General features: G+C 40.4%; 1 long non-coding RNA gene across 1 annotated transcript; it reads right to left on the bottom strand.

The window, feature by feature from the left end:
- Positions 1-6,557: 6,557 nt before the first annotated feature.
- Positions 6,558-17,929, bottom strand: LOC138976681 (uncharacterized). Its single transcript, XR_011459113.1, has 6 exons — positions 17,455-17,929; positions 16,872-16,967; positions 16,313-16,401; positions 15,581-15,643; positions 15,141-15,234; positions 6,558-7,534 (listed from the first exon to the last, which is right to left on the bottom strand). It is a non-coding gene; the product is annotated as an uncharacterized lncRNA (long non-coding RNA).
- Positions 17,930-19,835: the final 1,906 nt, after the last annotated feature.

Below are 19,835 nucleotides of genomic sequence, written 5' to 3' on the forward strand. Positions count from 1 at the left end.
TCTCCCGATGATATTCATCCGCTGGGTCTTGACTGAAATACAAGCCATATAAAAAACCACTCGTGTTGTAACCTATACATATACTCTCCCAAAAAAGAAACTTGACACAGGTAAACATTGATTTTTTTCAAATATGTCAGAGGAAATTACCAAAATTCAGTTTGCAGTTTGTCAGTTACATATATAGTTGCTAACCACTAAACCACAAAAAGAACATCATAGACTTTACTGGGTGGTCGCCCTTTTATTGAATTGCAAAAATATTGTCTGCACAAAAAACATGTGCATGGCGACATGTTGTTTCTTTTTTCAAGTTTCTTCAAACACATAATGAGACATAGCCCCGACAATTTTTTATCTGCATTCCGGAAAATCGGAAAAAACAAAAAGATAGCACATTCTTTACAGAATATCAGACGAGAAAGTCAAATGCGTTGACTTTCTGCGTTGGTATGTAACAATATGCCTTCAACTACTACAGCGTTCACAGACTGAGTTGTTCTACAGAAGTCGAAAGGTTCCGCTGCAAGTATCTGTTATTGTTTTGTTTTTGTTTTTTATCGAGAAAGACAACATACTTTGTTTTCATTTAATTTCAATTCAATATGATATCGTTCCATTGCTGACAATTCAGGTCACGTCCTCCCAATGAATATAGGTCTAGTAACAAACGTGATTTGGAGCATTTCAGGTGTATGTTTGTGTGTGTGTGTGTGTGTGTCATTGTATGTGTTTATGTGTTGAACAGAAAATGATATTTCAGGATGGTACTGGCCAACATGTGTTTACTGTAATACAGACGGTGTTATTTTGTGACTGTGCAAAGGAAGAGCCTGTTGTATTTATGTATTCATTCGTAACATTGTTGGTTCGTTTCAAACGCTGGCAAAACACAAAGGTGACACGAACAGGCAAAGAGAAAGAGACGGAGAGAGAGAGAGAGAGAGAGAGAGAGAGAGAGAGAGAGAGAGAGAGAGAGAGAGAGAGAGAGACATTCGACCGTTTCACAATCAAGTAAAAACACTGAGTGCTTGTTCTACAAAATTCTTTTATTTGCAATATCTAAAGCACACGAAAAAGAAAACAAATTCAACAAGAAAAAAGTAAATTAGCAAACCTAAAATTAAACAAAACAACGGTGCACTAACACGGAAGTGCTCGCATTAAGATAAGTACAGTGCTGAACAAAAATTTTAGAAAAGAAACTAATAACACAGTGCAAAACAGATCGTATGGCACGCATAGTTTATGCTAAATGTATCTTACACAGAGCAGACCTTGCGGAATATATATAGGTTACACACTCCGAGTTCTGAATATCTTGCATATTTTCCCTCGGGTCGATTTTCATGTATTACCGAGCCTTTCGAGGTAATACATGAAAATCGACCCTCGGGAAAATATGCAAGATAATCAGAACTCGGAGTGTGTAACCTATATATAATTGCCAGCAAAACGCCACCGATGGCCCAATGCTGGCAAACCAGCACTGGGCCATCAATGGCGTGCCAACAGTGGGCCAACTAAGGAATTTTACTGGCCGACAATATTACTGGAATGCCAGAGATGGGCCAGTAATGGCAAGCCATAACTGGGCCTTTGTTGGCAAACCATAATTGGCCCAGTATTGGGTTTTTTATGGCCAGCTTTACCAAACTTGCCAGCAAAAAACCAGCAATGGCCCAGTTCTGGCATGTTTATTGGGTCCAGTGCCAAAGATCCGAGTCTGATTTACCTTCCTTCTTACACCAAAAAAATACAAAATAGTCTTATATGTCAGGCACAGCATATACATCCGTCTAGACTTTTAATCAGAAAAAGAATGAAATTGAACCCTCCAAATCCAAGCACTTTCAAGGATTCCAAGTACTTGTCCGAACTCTGCTTTTGTCCAGTGCTTTGTCACTGCATTATCTCAATACACCGTTTGATCGTGGATAATACAAGTAGTGAATGACCATCATGCAGTTGTATCAAAACATTAAATCACACAGTGCGCAAGGGTTAATGTTCGAAGGCATATAGGCCTGTACATCTTGAGAAAAGATAAGTTTTACGCCCTCACGGCAAGATGTACATGTTGTATACAAAGCCGGGTTTTACACGGGAAAACCCGGCTTTGTATACAACCTGTACATCTTGAACAATACTATAAGTTTATAGTCGGAAACAACTGATCGTTGAAGAACGGGAGATCATGAATGTTAAATACAGTATCTTGACTGTCACACCAACATGTTCCTTGAAAACAATGTACATGACCATGTTTTAGAGCTACTTTTTACATTTAGTCAAGTTATGACTAAATGTTTTAACATCGAGGGGGGAATCGAGACGAGGGTCGTGGTGTATGTGTGTGTGTGTGTGTGTGTGTGTGCGTGTGTGTAGAGCGATTCAGACCAAACTACTGGACCGATCTTTATGAAATTTGACATGAAAGTTCCTGGGTATGATATCCCCATACGTTTTTTTCATTTTGTTGATAAATGTCTTTTATGACGTCATATCGATATATCCGGCTTTTCGTGAAAGTTGAGGCGGCACTGTCACGCCCTCATTTTTCAACCAAATGGGTTGAAATTTTGGTCAAGTATTGTTCGACGAAGCCCGGACATCGGTATTGCATTTCAGCGTGGTGGCTTAAAAATTAATTAATGACTTTGGTCATTAAAAATCAGAAAATTGTAACAAAATTATTTATTTTATAAAACGATCCAAATTTACGTTTATCTTATTCTCCGTCATTTTCTGATTCCAAAAACATATAAATATGTTATATTTGGATTAAAAACAAGCGCTGAAAATTAAATATATAAAAATTATTATCAAAATTAAATTTTCGAAATCAATTTAAAAACACTTTCATCTTATTCCTTGTCGGTTCCTGATTCCAAAAACATATAGATATGACATGTTTGGATTAAAAACAAGCTCAGAAAGTTAAAACGAAGAGAGGTACAGAAAAGCGTGCTATCGTTCTCAGCGCTCTTCTTGTCAATTTCTCTGCCTTTGCCGTGAGCGGTGGACTGACCATACTACGAGTATACGGTCTTGCTGCGTTGCATTGCGTTCAGTTTCATTCTGAGTTCGACAGCAACTTGACTAAATGTTGTATTTTCGCCTTACGCGACTTGTATAATATATAAATTAGCTCCTTGAATCTTGGACAACAATGGAAATTCTTTCTTTATTTGGTGTTTAACGTCGTTTTCAACCACGAAGGTTATATCGCGACGAGGGAAAGGGGGGAGATGGGATAGGGGAAAGGGGGGAGATGGGATAGAGCCACTTGTTAAGTGTTTCTTGTTCACAAAAGCACTAATCAAAAAATTGCTCCAGGGGCTTGCAACGTAGTACAATATATGACCTTACTGGGAGAATGCAAGTTTCCAGTACAAAGGACTAAACATTTCTTACATACTGCTTGACTAAAATCTTTACAAACATTGACTATATTCTATACAAGAACCACTTAACAAGGGTAAAAGGAGAAACAGAATCCGTTAGTCGCCTCTTACGACATGCGGGGTGCAGAGAAATAAGGATGTGGAAAAGAAGACTTTTGGTAAGTGAAATAAAGGTGATGGATCCAGTCAGGTAGAAATAAGACAACAAGAAAAGAATTGGAAAACTGCAGGGAATAGTAGGGAGAGTTTTCTTGGAAGGAAATATAGGTGAAAGGACTGGTAAGGCAGAAATAAGACAAAAGAAGAGAAGTAAAGGGGTGGGGTAGCTCTGTTTAAACGCTCCCGACTCGCAAAACGGTGTCCTAATTCAATTAATCTCGCAATAGCAAGCAGTGAAGCTGTCATCAGTTGGTTCATTCAACAATCTACAAGTGTAACCATTTTTTTTAATCGTATTTTGCGTACTTACGACTGAAAACCAGGTATTGATATCAAATTAACAACGATGAAAAAAACACTCATGAAAAATAAATGTCATTGAAAAATCGAATTGTACACCACAGGAACATCAGAATGCTATTGTCAAAAAGAACCTATGACAAGAGAAACAATTTATAGTATTTCACACAAAAGTATAATACATAATAATAATAATAATAATGCAAACTTTTATAGCGCTATTCTAGAGAAATGTCTACTCTTAGTGCTTTACAATACATACATCGACCAAGCATACCATACACGCACAGGCAAAGAAACCGACCAAACATAACCAACAAACTATACATGCACAGACAGAAATAACGACCAAACATAAACAAACATACTATGACCAAACATAACCAACATACTATACGCGCGCAGGCAAAGAGAACAATCAGCACATGTAATAATTACTGACAACTAATAATGCAGGCATACAATGACAGTCCAATACACAGCCTAAGCACAAGAACCACAGTAGGCTTATATATACAAACGTGTCAACGGTACTATTTACACACACACAAACAGTGCTGACACAAAGCGCAGGAAATATATATACACGTTATTTTAGGCACTAGGTAGGGGGTGAGGTGGGGCGGGATGGGGTGGGTGGGGAGATACTGGAGGGGAAATCACTTGCGCTGAAAGAGGTGTGTTTTGAGATTTGTCTTGAATGTAGTGAGAGAATCTGTGTGTCTGAGAGGCAGAGGTAATCTATTCCAGGTCACAGGGGCTTGATAGGCGAAGGACCTCTCGCCACATGTCTTTGTTTGCACTGTGGGGAGTCGGAAGAGTCGAGTGTCGGCGGCGGAGCGAAGCTGACGAGAGGGGGTGTAGAGATTGAGGAGTTCTGACAAGTATTCTGGGGCAGAACCAGAAACGACGGCAAAAGAAAGAGAGGAAAGTTTGTATTCGATCCTTTTAGTGATTGGCAGCCAGTGTAGAGAGTGAAGAAGGGGTGTGGCGTGTTCATACTTGGAAGATTTGAAGACCAGGCGGGCAGCGTTATTTTGGATCCTTTGAAGTCTATCTAAAAGGTACTTAGGGAGACCGGCCAGAAGAGAATTGCAATAATCTATCTTTGAAAGGACTAAAGAACACACTAACGTTTTGGTTGCATCAGCGGTGAGGTAGTGACGGACTGAACTAATCTTGCGCAGCTCTAGATAGGCGGACTTGCAGATGTTAGAGATGTGTTTTTGGAAAGAGAGAGTTGGATCGAGAGTGACGCCAAGGCTGCGGACAGACGGAGAGAAAGAGATAGGTAGTTCGTTGACAGTGAGAGAGGCAGGAAGAGAAGGGTGATTGAGAAATTTCTTGGGACAGGCCAGCATAACTTCGGTTTTGTCACTATTTAACTGGAGTTTGTTTAAAGACATCCAATCACTGAGGTCCGCAATGCAATCCTGTGTCCGAGATACCAGATCGTCAACTTCAGCAAGGGGGGCAGACTGATGAAGCCGTGTATCATCAGCGAAACTCTCGTGCGACAACGCATGGCGACTGATAACATCGGACACAGGGGAGGCATATAGAACGAAAAGTATGGGGCCAAGCACGGACCCTTGCGGGACACCGTATTGGAGAGCTGAAGGTTGAGATTTGATGCCGTTGACACAAACGGTCTGCGTCCGGTTAGTAAAGGCTGTTCTTAACCAGACGAACCATTGGTTCGCCGAACTAAGGTTCGCGAACCATGGTTTATGTCTTAACTGGGTGAACTAGTTCGGCGAACTCAAGGTCTAGTTCGTCCAGTTAAGACACGAAACCTGGATCGCCGACAAACGAGGGGAGCTCACTCCGAGTCGACAATAAAAGCAAGTAAGTTATTCCCCTTCCAAAAATGGCTGCCTTCAAGACGAAATCACCGATTGAGTGGTAACTCCGTGCTGGTTGTCGATTTGGGTCTCTCCTTCCCACTTGATCATGGTGCACGAAGCCTGGTAATCTTGAACTTTAGTGTGTTAAATTCATAGCTCAGAATCGAGTGGCATACTTTACTTATTTTAGATCCAAGTACAAGCCCAAGAACATTTATCATCAAATTAATTGACGGATTAAGCTCCAAACCTAAGCATAATTAATTAATTTGGTTGTTTGATCGGCGAAAATGGCGTAGGTTGTCAACCAAGGGACTTCAATTACACGACAAAGTTGCCTCCCCTGTCCGCTGACACGGATAATTCCTTCTTTGACGCATGTAATTTGTAAACAAAATGCATTCGTACCAGAGTACGCTATGATTCGTACAGTTCATCGGAGTTCATTCCGTGACTTTAAAGGGATCTAAAAGACTTGTTATGATCTACAAGTGCAGGTTCTCCAAATTTGGAGGCTTGAATTATGAGCTATGAATTTAACACATTAAAGTTCAAGATTACCCGAAGCCTTCTATGTCATAGATGTTGGGTGCTTTACGTCCCTCGTTACCCCCCAGCTCCTCAAACACCCAAACAATGATAGGAAATTGTATAGGTTATGGGGTGTCCTAAACTAGGGGTTACTTGAAGTAACATGTTAGATGTTTTTATGAGGACACACAGAAATTGATAGGTCCTTAGTTTGTTTTTAACGTATAGGCGGTGCGCTCTCACCCCCGTCGCGCAAATAACCTAAAAAGGTTCCAAGCGGCGTAAAATTCCTGATTCCTGATTCCTGATGTCATTTACCCTCCTGGGTTAAAGGTTATAAATTGATTCGAGAAAATAACATGACTGGTATGGACTGATCATTGTGTCTACCGTGGAGCCATCGGGGTTCTATGGGAAATGCTACACAAAAAAACTTGCCTGTGAAAAGGGAAAGACGGTGACCAAAAATAAATGATGATAGCGATATTTCTAATTGTGGATCAGCAGAGTCGAGAAGCATACATGATGTTTACCAAAGTGTGTGTGCGTGTCTGTCTGTCCACGTGTGTGTTTGAGCTCTTTTCGGTACAGAATATGAGTTTGGGGATTGAGTGAAGAGGGAGACCTAAAAAAAAACTACTCGGGATTTTGGTTCTTTTTATCACAATTCAGTCTGTTTTAATTTTCAAGTTATATCAGAAATTTTCTATTTGCACTGATACACTGGAATCCCTTGTGGATGTATTGCTTTAAGGGTCTACAAATAGTACTACTGAACCAAAATCATCCTGTTTCTTTACGTTTTGAGCAATTCAATTGGTCTTGGTTTTTGTTTTTAAAAAATTTGATTCCTCTTCATTCTTCTCAAAAAAAAGCTTTCATTGCGATAAACAAAACATTACTGGATAGACGTTTTCTTGGAGAACGTCTGTATTAGCAAGCATTTAAAGTAGGAGGACGATATGGAACGTACGATAAAAGGATGTGCTTTAGCTTTCTGTCTCATCATTTATAAATGTTGCCCTTCAATCACACACACACACACACACACACTTTTGATCCAGCTCCAACCATATTTCATAAGGCTTTATTCAGGGTTGTCTCTTGTTCTTAAACATCCGATTTCTAAGCACACGTCTGTGCTGAGAATATGAACATGAACCGATATGAACATCAATGTCAGCCGCCTTTTTATTATGAAATAATGTTCATTTGTGTTCCAAACACTTCCGAAGAATACTTGTTGGTGTGTCTTCAGTCGCCCTGACATCATCACAACTTGACCCTGTCCTGCAAAAATACAAATATATACAGGGTGACACCCAAACATTCAACCCAAACAAATGCTTATTTCTTTTACATCTGTTGACCGAATTAGTTATCTTTCTTTTTTTCTTTCTTTTTTTTTTGGTCCCTGTCCTGTCCTGTCTTGTCTTGTCATGCCTTGTCTTGTCTTGTCATCCCTCTATTGGCCTACTGGCAACCTTTTCCTAACTTGTCTTGTCTTGCCATGTCTTGTCTTGTCTTGTATTGTATATACATTTAGCATACATTTGGGTAAAGGTTTGCGAACAGGTAAGGGGTGTAAGAGAGAGAGAGAGAGACAGAGACAGAGATGGTGGTGGTCTATGTTACATTACACAGGTCAACACAGTTGCAAGTTCATAGGTTAACCTTTGCCGGATGCCGCTTTTGACTACACACTCCCGACGATGCGGGTTTGTCTGAACCCATACATTTGAAAGAGGGTTTTTACCGTTTATTCCTCTAACGACGATGCGGGTTTGTCTGAACCCATACATTTGAAAGAGGGTTTTTACCGTTTATTTCTCTAACGACGGGGTGGGTTCAGGGAAACCCACAGCGCTACTTCAGTGGTTGCATCGAGTTTCTTCCTTCACCGACCTCTTGCAGGGGAGGGAGAGGGGGAGGGAGAGGGCGAGGGAGAGACTGAGAGAGACTGAGAGACTAAGAAAGAGAGAGAGAGAGAGAGAGAGAGAGAGAGAGAGACTAAGAAAGAGAGAGAGAGAGAGACCAAGAAAGAGAGAGAGAGAGACTAAGAAAGAGAGAGAGAGAATAAGAAAGAGAGAGAGAGAGAGACTAAGAAAGAGAGAGAGAGAGTCTAAGAAAGAGAGTGAGAGACTAAGAAAGAGAGAGAGAGACTAAGAAAGAGAGAGAGGGAGACTAAGAAAGAGAGGGAGAGAGAGACTAAGAAAGAGAGAGACTAAGAAAGAGAAAGAGACTAAGAAAGAGAGAGAGAGACTAAGAAAGAGAGAGAGACTAAGAAAGAAAGAGAGAGAGAGACTAAGAAAGAGAGAGAGAGAGAGAGATACTAAGAGAGAGAGAGACAAATAAAGAGAGAGAGAGACTAAGAAAGAGAGAGAGAGAGAGACTAAGAAAGAGAGAGAGAGACTAAGAAAGAGAGAGAGAGAGACTAAGAAAGAGAGAGAGAGAGACTAAGAAAGAGAGAGAGAGAGACTAAGAAAGAGAGAGAGGGAGACTAAGAAAGAGAGAGAGACTAAGAAAGAGAGAGAGAGAGACAAAGAAAGAGAGAGAGAGACTAAGAAAGAGAGAGAGAGAGACTAAGAAAAAGAGAGAGAGAGACTAAGAAAGAGAGAGAGACAGAGACTAAGAAAAAGAAAGAGAGAGAGAGACTAAGAAAGAGAGAGAGAGAGACTAAAAAGAGAGAGAGAGACTAAGAAAGAGAGAGAGAGAGAGAGACTAAGAGAGAGAAAGAGAGACTAAGAAAGAGAGAGAGACTAAGAGAGAGAGAGAGAGAGACTAATAAAGAGAGAGAGAGACTAAGAGAGAGAGAGAGAGACTAAGAAAGAGAGAGAGAGAGAGACTAAGAAAGAGAGAGAGAGAGACTAAAAAAGAGAGAGAGACTAAGAAAGAGAGAGAGAGAGACTAAGAGAGAGAAAGAGAGACTAAGAAAGAGAGAGAGACTAAGAGAGAGAGAGAGAGAGAGAGAGAGAGAGAGAGACTAAGAAAGAGAGAGAGAGACTAAGAGAGAGAGAGAGACTAAGAAAGAGAGAGAGAGAGACTAAGAAAGAGAGAGAGAGAGAGACTAAGAAAGAGAGAGAGAGACTAAGAAAGAGAGAGAGACTAAGAAAGAGAGAGAGAGAGACTAAGAAAGAGAGAGAGAGAGAGACTAAGAAAGAGAGAGAGAGAGACTAAGAAAGAGAGAGAGAGAGAGACTAAGAAAGAGAGAGAGAGAGACTAAGAAAGAGAGAGAGAGAGAGACTAAGAAAGAGCTAGAGAGAGAGAGAGAGAGAGACTAAGAAAGAGAGAGAGACTAAGAAAGAGAGAGAGAGACTAAGAAAGAGAGAGAGAGACTAAAAGAGAGAGAGAGAGACTAAGAAAAAGAAAGAGAGAGAGAGACTAAGAAAGAGAGAGAGAGAGACTAAAAAGAGAGAGAGAGACTAAGAAAGAGAGAGAGAGAGAGAGACTAAGAGAGAGAAAGAGAGACTAAGAAAGAGAGAGAGACTAAGAGAGAGAAAGAGAGAGAGACTAAGAAAGAGAGAGAGAGACTAAGAAAGAGAGAGAGAGACTAAGAAAGAGAGAGAGAGAGAGACTAAGAAAGAGAGAGAAAGAGACTAAAAAAGAGAGAGAGACTAAGAAAGAGAGAGAGAGAGACTAAGAGAGAGAAAGAGAGACAAAGAAAGAGAGAGAGACTAAGAGAGAGAGAGAGAGAGAGAGAGAGAGAGAGAGACTAAGAAAGAGAGAGAGAGACTTAGAGAGAGAGAGAGACTAAGAAAGAGAGAGAGAGAGACTAAGAAAGAAAGAGATAGAGAGACTAAGAAAGAGAGAGAGAGAGACTAAGAAAGAGAGAGAGACTAAGAAAGAGAGAGAGAGAGACTAAGAAAGAGAGAGAGAGAGACTAAGAAAGAGAGAGAGAGAGACTAAGAAAGAGAGAGAGAGAGAGACTAAGAAAGAGAGAGAGAGAGACTAAGAAAGAGAGAGAGAGAGAGACTAAGAAAGAGCTAGAGAGAGAGAGAGAGACTAAGAAAGAGAGAGAGACTAAGAAAGAGAGAGAGAGACTAAGAAAGAGAGAGAGAGACTAAAAAAGAGAGAGAGAGACTAAGAAAGAGAGAGAGAGAGACTAAGAAAGAGAGAGAGAAAGAGAGACTAAGAAAGAGAGAGAGACTTAGAGAGAGAGGGAGACTAAGAAAGAGAGAGAGAGAGACTAAGAGAGAGAGAGAGAGAGACTAAGAAAGAGAGAGAGAGACTAAAAAAAGAGAGAGAGAGACTAAGAAAGAGAGCGAGAGACTAAGAAAGAGAGAGAGAGAGACTAAGAAAGAGAGAGAGAGAGACTAAGAAAGAGAGAGAGACTAAGAAAGAGAGAGAGAGACTAAGAAAGAGAGAGAGAGAGACAAAGAAAGAGACAGAGAGAGAGACTAAGAGAGAGAGAGACAGAGAGAGAGACTAAGAAAGAGAGAGAGAGAGACTAAGAGAGAGAGAGAGAGAGACTAAGAAAGAGAGAGAGAGACTAAAAAAGAGAGAGAGAGACTAAGAAAGAGAGAGAGAGACTAAGAAAGAGAGAGAGCGAGAGACTAAGAAAGAGAGAGAGAGACTAAGAGAGAGAGAGACTAAGAAAGAGAGAGACTAAGAAAGAGAGAGAGAGAGAGAGACTAAGAAAGAGAGACAGAGAGAGAGACTAAGAGAGAGAGACAGAGAGAGACTAAGAGAGAGAGACAGAGAGAGAGAGACAGACAGAGAGACAGACAGAGAGAGAGAGACAGAGACAGACAGTCAGATAGACGGATAGACAGACAGACAGACAGACAGAGCAACTGACAACAGACATACAGACAGAGAGATACGGACAGACAAACAGAGAGACAGACAGTCTCTTGGAGACAAACAGGCAGACAGACACTGTTCCGCCGCTTTGGTAATTATGGGTGTAGCAGAACCCGCGCCGTCGGCAGAGGGATAGTTACAATCACTACTACTCTTTAAAAGTATGGGTATGAGTGAACCCGCGCCATCGGTAGTGTTTATGTAAATTATCATAATCAATTAATTCTGATGTTTTGTCATGTACACACTAAAAATTTGCAGACAGAGAGCAAATTAGGTGTGTGAGAGATACTTAAAATTTCAAAACGATACCTTTAATGGTTCCAGAGTTACAATGATTTTAGTGTGTCTCTGGGTACAGGTGAACCCAGGAAGCACGGCAAAGGTTAAAGGCTGCCCTTTTCGTAGCGTTCATTAATTAATTCCTATTGTTTACATGTGCCAATAATGTTATAAAACTGTACCTAAGGGGATATAATAACGATTGGCTGTAGCTTTCGAAAACAAAAAAAATTATTTCAGTATTGCAAAGTGGTGTTGATAGTGTCGAATGTAAACAGAACAGTCTCAAAGTGAAAGTGGATGTTTTCCGGAAATTGCGAAGTTAACAAGAATACAGAAAAGCGCGCTTTCCTGCTTAGCACAATCCGCTACCGCGCTAATCTGGCGTGTCAATATCACTACGTTTTGCACGTGGAAGGTGAGCGATTTCCTTCACGCGGGGATTGACGAAGCTGTACTGTCTGTGTTGACGGTCTAAAAATAGCCCAAGCCCTGGAGAACTGTTTCTAAAGATAGCAATAAACTTTATTAAGAATTGATTATTTCTTGTAATTGGTAAGGACTTCAAACCTAAAACTTTGCAGGAAGCTTAATTTATACATCCCCGCAACGATGGGAAAAGCCCTGGAAGTAAGTAAACTAATTAAATAGGACTTTGTCAGCCTTTAAATGAGGGGTTATTGTGTATAGTGAGGAAATAATTTTCTGATGTATTTTTATATTTAGTCAAGTTTTGACTAAATATTTTAACATCGAGGGGGAATCGAAACGAGGGTCGTGGTGTATGTGCGTGTGTGCGTGTGTGTGTGTGTCTGTGTGTGTGTGTAGAGCGATTCAGACTAAACTACTGGACCGATCTTTATGAAATTTGACATGAGAGTTTCTGGGTATGAAATCCCCGAACGTTTTTTTCATTTTTTTGATAAATGTCTTTGATGACGTCATATCCGGCTTTTTGTGAAAGTTGAGGCGGCACTGTCACGCCCTCATTTTTCAACCAAATTGGTTCAAATTTTGGTAAGTAATTTTCGACGAAGCCCGGACTTCGGTATTGCATTACAGCTTGGTGGCTTAAAAATTAATTAATGACTTTGGTCATTAAAAATCTGAAAATTGTAAAAAAAATACAAATTTATAAAACGATCCAAATTTACGTTTATCTTATTCTCCATCATTTGCTGATTCCAAAAACATATAAATATGTTATATTCGGATTAAAAACAAGCTCTGAAAATTAAATATATAAAAATTATTATCAAAATTAAATTGTCGAAATCAATTTAAAAACACTTTCATCTTATTCCTTGTCGGTTCCTAATTCCAAAAACATATAGATATGATATGTTTGGATTAAAAACACGCTCAGAAAGTTAAAACAAAGAGAGGTACAGAAAAGCGTGCTATCCTTCTTAGCGCAACTACTACCCCGCTCTTCTTGTCAATTTCACTGCCTTTGCCATGAGCGGTGGACTGACGATGCTACGAGTATACGGTCTTGCTGAAAAATGGCATTGCGTTCAGTTTCATTCTGTGAGTTCGACAGCTACTTGACTAAATATTGTATTTTCGCCTTACGCGACTTGTTAATTCATTATTGGTGTTTTATGCAAAACGTACGGTCAATATTGAAAGTTTAAAAAAAGTACTGCCCTCACATTAATACGAAGGCGGGATCACAGCTGGATAAGACAAGGTACGGCAATTTCGACCCGGAGGTCTCTTTCAGGGCGCACAGAGGATGAGACAACACAGGAGAAAAAAACCAAAACCCACAGATAATAGCACACGGAAGGAACGATTACAGCAGTTATAAGTAAATTACTTTGTGGGTCAGGGTTTTTTAGGAGTACAAGGGAAACCCCTTTTAAGACCTTAAAAAATGTGAGAAAATCAAGTCTTAAAATGGAAGGGGTCTAAAAATGGGGGTAATTTACAGAGGTTATGAACAGAACATCTTCTTCTTCTTCAGCGTTCCAGAAATTCTGGTGACGTGTGAGCTTGTTTGCCCATTTGGGTTCCCCACACTATACTCTGAGAGCATAGTCAGCTTCACTCCGCTTTCGTTGAGTAGGCATGCTGGGTATTTTCGTGTTTCCATAACCCACCGAACTCCGACATGGTTTACAGGATCTTTTCCGTGCGCACTTGGTCTTGTGCTTGCGTGTACACACGAAGGGGATTAAGTCACTAAGTAGGTCTGCACATAAGTTGACCTGGTAGATCGGAAAAATCTCCACTCTTAACCCACCAGGCGGCAGCGACCGGGATTCGAACTCACGACCTCCCGATTAGGAGGCCGACGTCTTACCACTGCGCGCCACTTCACCCGTCACAGAACATCTAAAGAAGCAAGATCTTAAAAAGGAGGAAGTCTGAAATGAATGGGTCTGAAAGGGGGGTTCCACTGTGGAAAAGTACCTGTATGTATTAGGACTGGGTGGCCGAGTGGTAACGCACTTGCGCTCGGAAGCGAGAGGTTGCGAGTTCGACCCTGGGTCAGGGCGTTGGCAATTTTCTCCCCCCTTTCCTAACCTAGGTGGTGGGTTCAAGTGCTAGTCTTTCGGATGAGACGAAAAACCGAGGTCCCTTCCGTGTACACTACATTCGGGTGTGCACATTAAAGATCCCACGATTGACAAAAGGGTCTTTCCTGGCAAAATTGTATAGGCATAGATAAAAATGTCCACCAAAATACCCGTGTGACTTGGAATAATAGGCCGTGAAAAGTAGGATATGCGCCGAAATGGCTGCGATCTGCTGGCCGATGTGAATGCGTGATGTATTGTGTAAAAAAATTCCATCTCACACGGCATAAATAAATCCCTGCGTCTTGAATATGTATGCGATATAAATTGCATACACATAAAATAAAATTAAAAAAATCCCTGCGCTTAGAACTGTACCCACGGAATACGCGCGATATAAGCCTCATATTGATTGATTGAATAAGACCACCCCTGACATGCGGCACATACCAAATATCTACAAGTGCTTTGTGTGAACAGTAAAAAAAATTGTTTTCCTTTTTGCGAATTCATTTCATTAAACACAACAACAACAAAATTCATCAAATTCCAGCTGAGCAGAACGGCTTTCACAATTATGACTGGGCCTTTAAAGGCATGTTCCTCACCATATTACCCAGCATATCAGACACCACATGTTTGACTAGGTGTTTACATGGGAACAACAAGACTATACAGGATGGTAAAAAAACCTCCCTATTTTCTTTTTAATCACATTTTTGACTGCGAAAAAAAAAGGAGATCAAAAAGGAAATAGGGCGCTTTTTTTTTAGACACCCCTTTTTACGTCCAGCTTCTTTTGGTGGAGATTCAAGTTACAGACACATGTGAAATTCATTAAGCAAAAAGGTTCCCACTATGCACTGCCACAGAACACAACCAGGTTATTAATGTGCGGTACAGTGTATAATTATGTTTAAGTAAAAGGATGCCCTTCTTTTGTTTAATTGGAGCATCTATGATGTCTGACATTTTGGTTCTAACGGTAGGAACGTATGTTTAGACTCTAATAAGGACAGTTTGTCTTGTCAAAAGCCTCATGCATATTCCTTCCTCCCCATGCAAGACTTTCTTTTATTTGAATATCTGCCTTTATAGTACAAAAATCAAATAAAACGGTCGCACTCTGCGCATAGCGACAAAAATCGCAATTTTACCAAGAAAACCTCACACTCTTTAAGTGGAGAAAGACCCTGACTGTTGCAGTATGTTATGCATTTGAAAACATCTGAAATTGTGTACTTGAATTCTACAGTTTGATCAGTTCTGTGTGTTTAAAAAGTTACCTTGATCATTCTGACATGCTCTTGCTCAAATCACATCCCAGACAATATTGTAGACTCCATTGATAGACGCTGTGGTGCATGGGAGAACTGCATTCTGAGGAAACGAAAAAAATATACACTGAGGAAGAACAGTCACAACAACATTTGCAGCAGCAACAGGCTATATAATTTTATTCAAAGAACACTTAAATAAGGTAAAATGAAAATCAGTGTTGTGTCAGTAAATTTGATTTGGGGGAGATGGAAGGATTGGGGTGGGGGTTTAGAGGCGGGGATAGAAGGATAGCTGGGAACCGGGGAAGGTGGGGTGGCTAACACAGTTTGATCATGTAATGACTGGTACAATGTTTAATATATCTAAAAAGGCAGCAACTCTGTAATGCATTATCATTATGTGAACCAACTTCTCTATAAACTAAATAAAGATCAGTAAAAGTTACCTCTTTCATTCTGGAATCTTTTTGGTCCCATCACAGCTCAGACGCAGACTCAATGGACAGATACTGTAATGATGAAAAAAACACCAGCATTTTAAGGGAGAACAAGAATTATGCAGAGAGAAAAAACAGTAATGAGTAAGAACAACAGCAGCAGCAGCAGCAGACTCAATACTCTTACTCTACATAACACTCTCACTGAATGACTGATTCAGTAACTAAATCCCAGTGAAGTGCAAGTGATCAAAATTACTGATGTAAAAACAGAGAGAGAGAGAGAGAGAGAGAGAGAGAGAGAGAGAGAGAGAGAGAGAGAGAGAGAGAGAGAGAGAGAGAGAGAGAGACAGACAGACAGACAGAGAGAGACAGAGAGAGAGACAGACAGACAGACACAGACAGACAGGCAGAGACAATGCGAATGTGTGTGTGTGTGTGTGTGTGTGTGTACATGGGAAATGCAGTGCCATTGAAAACAAACACTTGCTTCATTTAAATATCAACAGTTATACAACATAAGAGGCACTAGAAAAGTTGTACATGAAAATAAATGTTGCTCTTGCTGATGGAAAAAGAGCAGGGGGAGAGGGTCGATGTTGCTTGCACTTGCAGATAATTATGCACTAACATCCAGCTGTTTTTCTGGGTGTACTGTAACCCTGTAATGTTTAAGCAGAAATGTTTGTGGATCACGTTATGCTTCTGCTTTTAGATCAGTTTGAGTATTTGCAATATTACCTGGATCATTGCGGCATCCTCTTGATCACATCACATTTGAGACATTTATAGACTCCATGGGCAGACGCTGAAGTTATTACAAGGGCATTCTGAAAAATGACAATACAAATGCAGAGATGTAGAACTTTACATTACACTTACAGAAGCAACAACCAGAGAGCTGATTTATACAGGTAGAGAGAGAGAGAAAGAGAAGAAGTAAAAGAAAAAAGAGAGCATAGAAAGAGAGAGGGGGTGGGGGATGGGGCAAAGGGAGTGTGTAATGTGACGTGAGGAAGGGGAAGAGCAATGGAAAATGAAACTCTCAGTACTTTTAATTTATATTAACAGTTATGGAACTATTTGAGCACTCCCCATAACCACAAACAAGGTACAGACGGCAACATATGTTGCACGGAAGGGTGGGGGTAGTTGGACTGGAGAGTGTTGTTATGGGTTTAGGGTGGTGCTGGGGCGGAGTGTGTATGTAACTTGATAATAATAAGCATGATCAGTTAGAGCTAACAACTATCTTGATCTTCACAGACATAAATTGCACAATGATTTCACCAGCATGTACCTTTATTTTTGCCCTTGAGTTAGGTGGAAGACAATGTTGAGTGGTGAACTCAAGTTGTATTGATCACTGGGTCATCCTGCGGTCCGGGCCATTGATCTGCACATTGCACCAGCACAAACAAACACAATGTTATGATCTCAATCAGCCTGCATGGTCAATCATGAATCTAAGAACACAAACACTGTCCAGATCTAATTGAAAACGAGATCATCATTACTTGGGAAATTCAATGAAAATCTAGCAGTCAACGAAGCAGATAGATCTGTCCTTGCGATTGTTGTTGCAAGCAGATAAATGTGTGAACTTCCTTATCTCAACGTTATCATTCAACATATTGATATTTTGCCTGATGGATGTTGTGCCGATGAGACAAACAAACAATCAAAATCAAAGTCATAAACTTTTGAAGAAAAAAATTAAACAAATTGAGCAGAAAGAATCTAGCTTACTGCTGTGCTGATTTCGACAAAATCAATGCGTTTACATGCCGAAGTCATTCCTGCTTTTATTCATATCATACTAGATGATCCTAATGCACAACAATATGAAAACGAGCTCAGCGAAATGAGTAACACTGCCTCACCTGCACTAACACAATGCTGCAGAAGCGAAGGTCGTCTACGACTGGAAATTTCGAAGTCGAACAGCGGCGTTTTTTCACTCTCAGCGGTTGTCTTGCTCGGAAAAGTGAAAAGCTTAACTTGAAATCGAACGGAAGTCACCATTCTACCTTTTCGTTCAAGCGTTGTTTTTATAAAATCTCAGAAAATGTAATTTTGACTTGGGTGATTTCGTCCGCCATTGAGATTCAGTTTTTCAATAATTTGTCTTCCTCCTTGGCAGAAGAGTCAAAGGTTCGGCCCGATCTTCAAGGTTCCCAAGACATGACTTGCAAACCCCGAACCTAGTTCGCCGAACCCCCCAAACCTAGTTCGAAAACTCAGGTTCGTCTGGTTAAGAACCAAGACAAGTTCGCCGAACCAGTCTTGAGGTTCGCCGAACCCCACGAACCTAGTTCGCGAACCAAAGGTTCGTCTGGTTAAGAACAGCCTTAAGGTACGAACGAACCCAGGAAAGGGCCAGATCATGAACACCAAAGGAGTGCTGAAGCCTGTGGAGCAGAATTTCGTGGTCTATCGTATCGAATGCGCTAGACAAGTCCAGTAGTGTTAGAATGGAGACCTGATTTTCGTCAAAGCTAAGAAGGATGTCGTTTACAATCTTCAGAAGTGCTGTCTCAGTACTATGGTTTTTCCTGTATGCAGACTGATGGGTGTTGAGAAGGTGGTTTTGCTCTAGGTGAGTGAGAAGTTGTGAAAGGACAATTTTTTCAGTGATTTTTGAAAAGAATGACAAGTTCAAAACGGGCCTAAAGTTTTTCAAGGAATTCTTGTCAAGTGAAGGTTTTTTGATGAGGGGCCTAACTATTGCAGGTTTGAATTCATCTGGGAATGAGCCGGAAGTCAGAGAGTCGTTGATGACGTGAGTGAGGTATGGAAGAAGGTCATCAATACAATCACACAGCAGAGAGGACGGAATGGGGTCAAGCTCGCACGTTTTCGGACTAGCGCCTAAACACACCTTTTTTACAAACTCGCTGGTGACAGGCTCAAAACGCTGCAGGGCTGGACCACAATACATCCTATCGGCAACCGGTGAAGGCGGGACAACAGCAGAATCAAGCTTCTCGCGAATAAGCGCGATCTTCGCAGTGAAGAAGTCAGCGAACTTCTGGGGAAGCTCATACACAAATAAATTAACTAATTGAGTAACTACTTAATAAATCAATTGATTAAACAAAAGAAGGAATGTGAGAGTTCTCAATGCAAAACGCTGGCAGGCATAACATTATCAACAGAGCCATGTTCACGTGCGCACGCGGGGGAAAATAAAAGTTGAAAGCAACAATTTCACATAAAAACAACCACACGAATTGCCAAAGCTGGGTATACTATTCTGTACCAAAAGTTATTTGTGACACAGATGATTGACAAAAAACCAATCATAGTGCAAATAAACAAAAACCAATCATAGTGCAAATAAGCAAAAACCAATCATAGTGCAAATAAGCAAAAACCAATCATAGTGCAAATAAGCAAAAACCAATCATAGTGCAAATAAGCAAAAACCAATCATAGTGCAAATAAGCAAAAACCAATCATAGTACTACAGAGGTTTCCCAGTGCATCAATAAAGACATATATCAGTTGGATTAAAACAACCGAGGATCAATGTTTGGATGGACACAGACGGGCGCAGTAAAGAAGTGTGTCTTCAAGCTGAAACATTCGGGGTTCGAACCCCGGCTGTGCCCGGTTGGTCAAAGGGGAAGAAATTTCCCATCCGCAAGGTAAATTTTTTCTTCATTCTTGTTCGTGCCTTCTGTGTTTACACACAAGCACAAGACCATATGCACACAAACAAATCCTGTTCAACTTCGGTGGGTTAAAGAAACCACGAAAATATCCAGCATGTATTAAAAACAAACCCAGCCTTTAAAATAGAGTGGGAAAAGGTACATTCACGTAAAAGCACACTCGTGCTAAAAACAAAACAAAAGAAACAACACCGAATGCAACCGGGAGTTGCAGACAATGAATGCAGAAGAAGGAGAAGGATGGAGACCTTCTAAATCTTTTGTCTGAGAGGTGAGACGGGTCACCTCTTACCGACATGGCTGCATTTTCCATCAGACTGCACCTTTTTGTTTATTATTATAATATTCACAATCATTTATAGTTAAATAAAGATATTCAACAAATCTAAATAACTCATAAATTGCAATACTTCAACACAGATGTATATAATACGCATGAATAGTCATAGTTAAACAGAGAGAGAGAGATATACGTTGATATAAGACGCATGCAAAGTAGTAGTTAAACACAGGTGCATATAATATGCATGAAAAGTTATAGTTAAACACTGAGAGATATATGTAGATATCAGACGCATGCAAAGTAG

This window comes from Littorina saxatilis, linkage group LG9, assembly GCF_037325665.1.
Source record: "Littorina saxatilis isolate snail1 linkage group LG9, US_GU_Lsax_2.0, whole genome shotgun sequence".
Lineage (NCBI taxonomy): Eukaryota > Metazoa > Mollusca > Gastropoda > Littorinimorpha > Littorinidae > Littorina > Littorina saxatilis.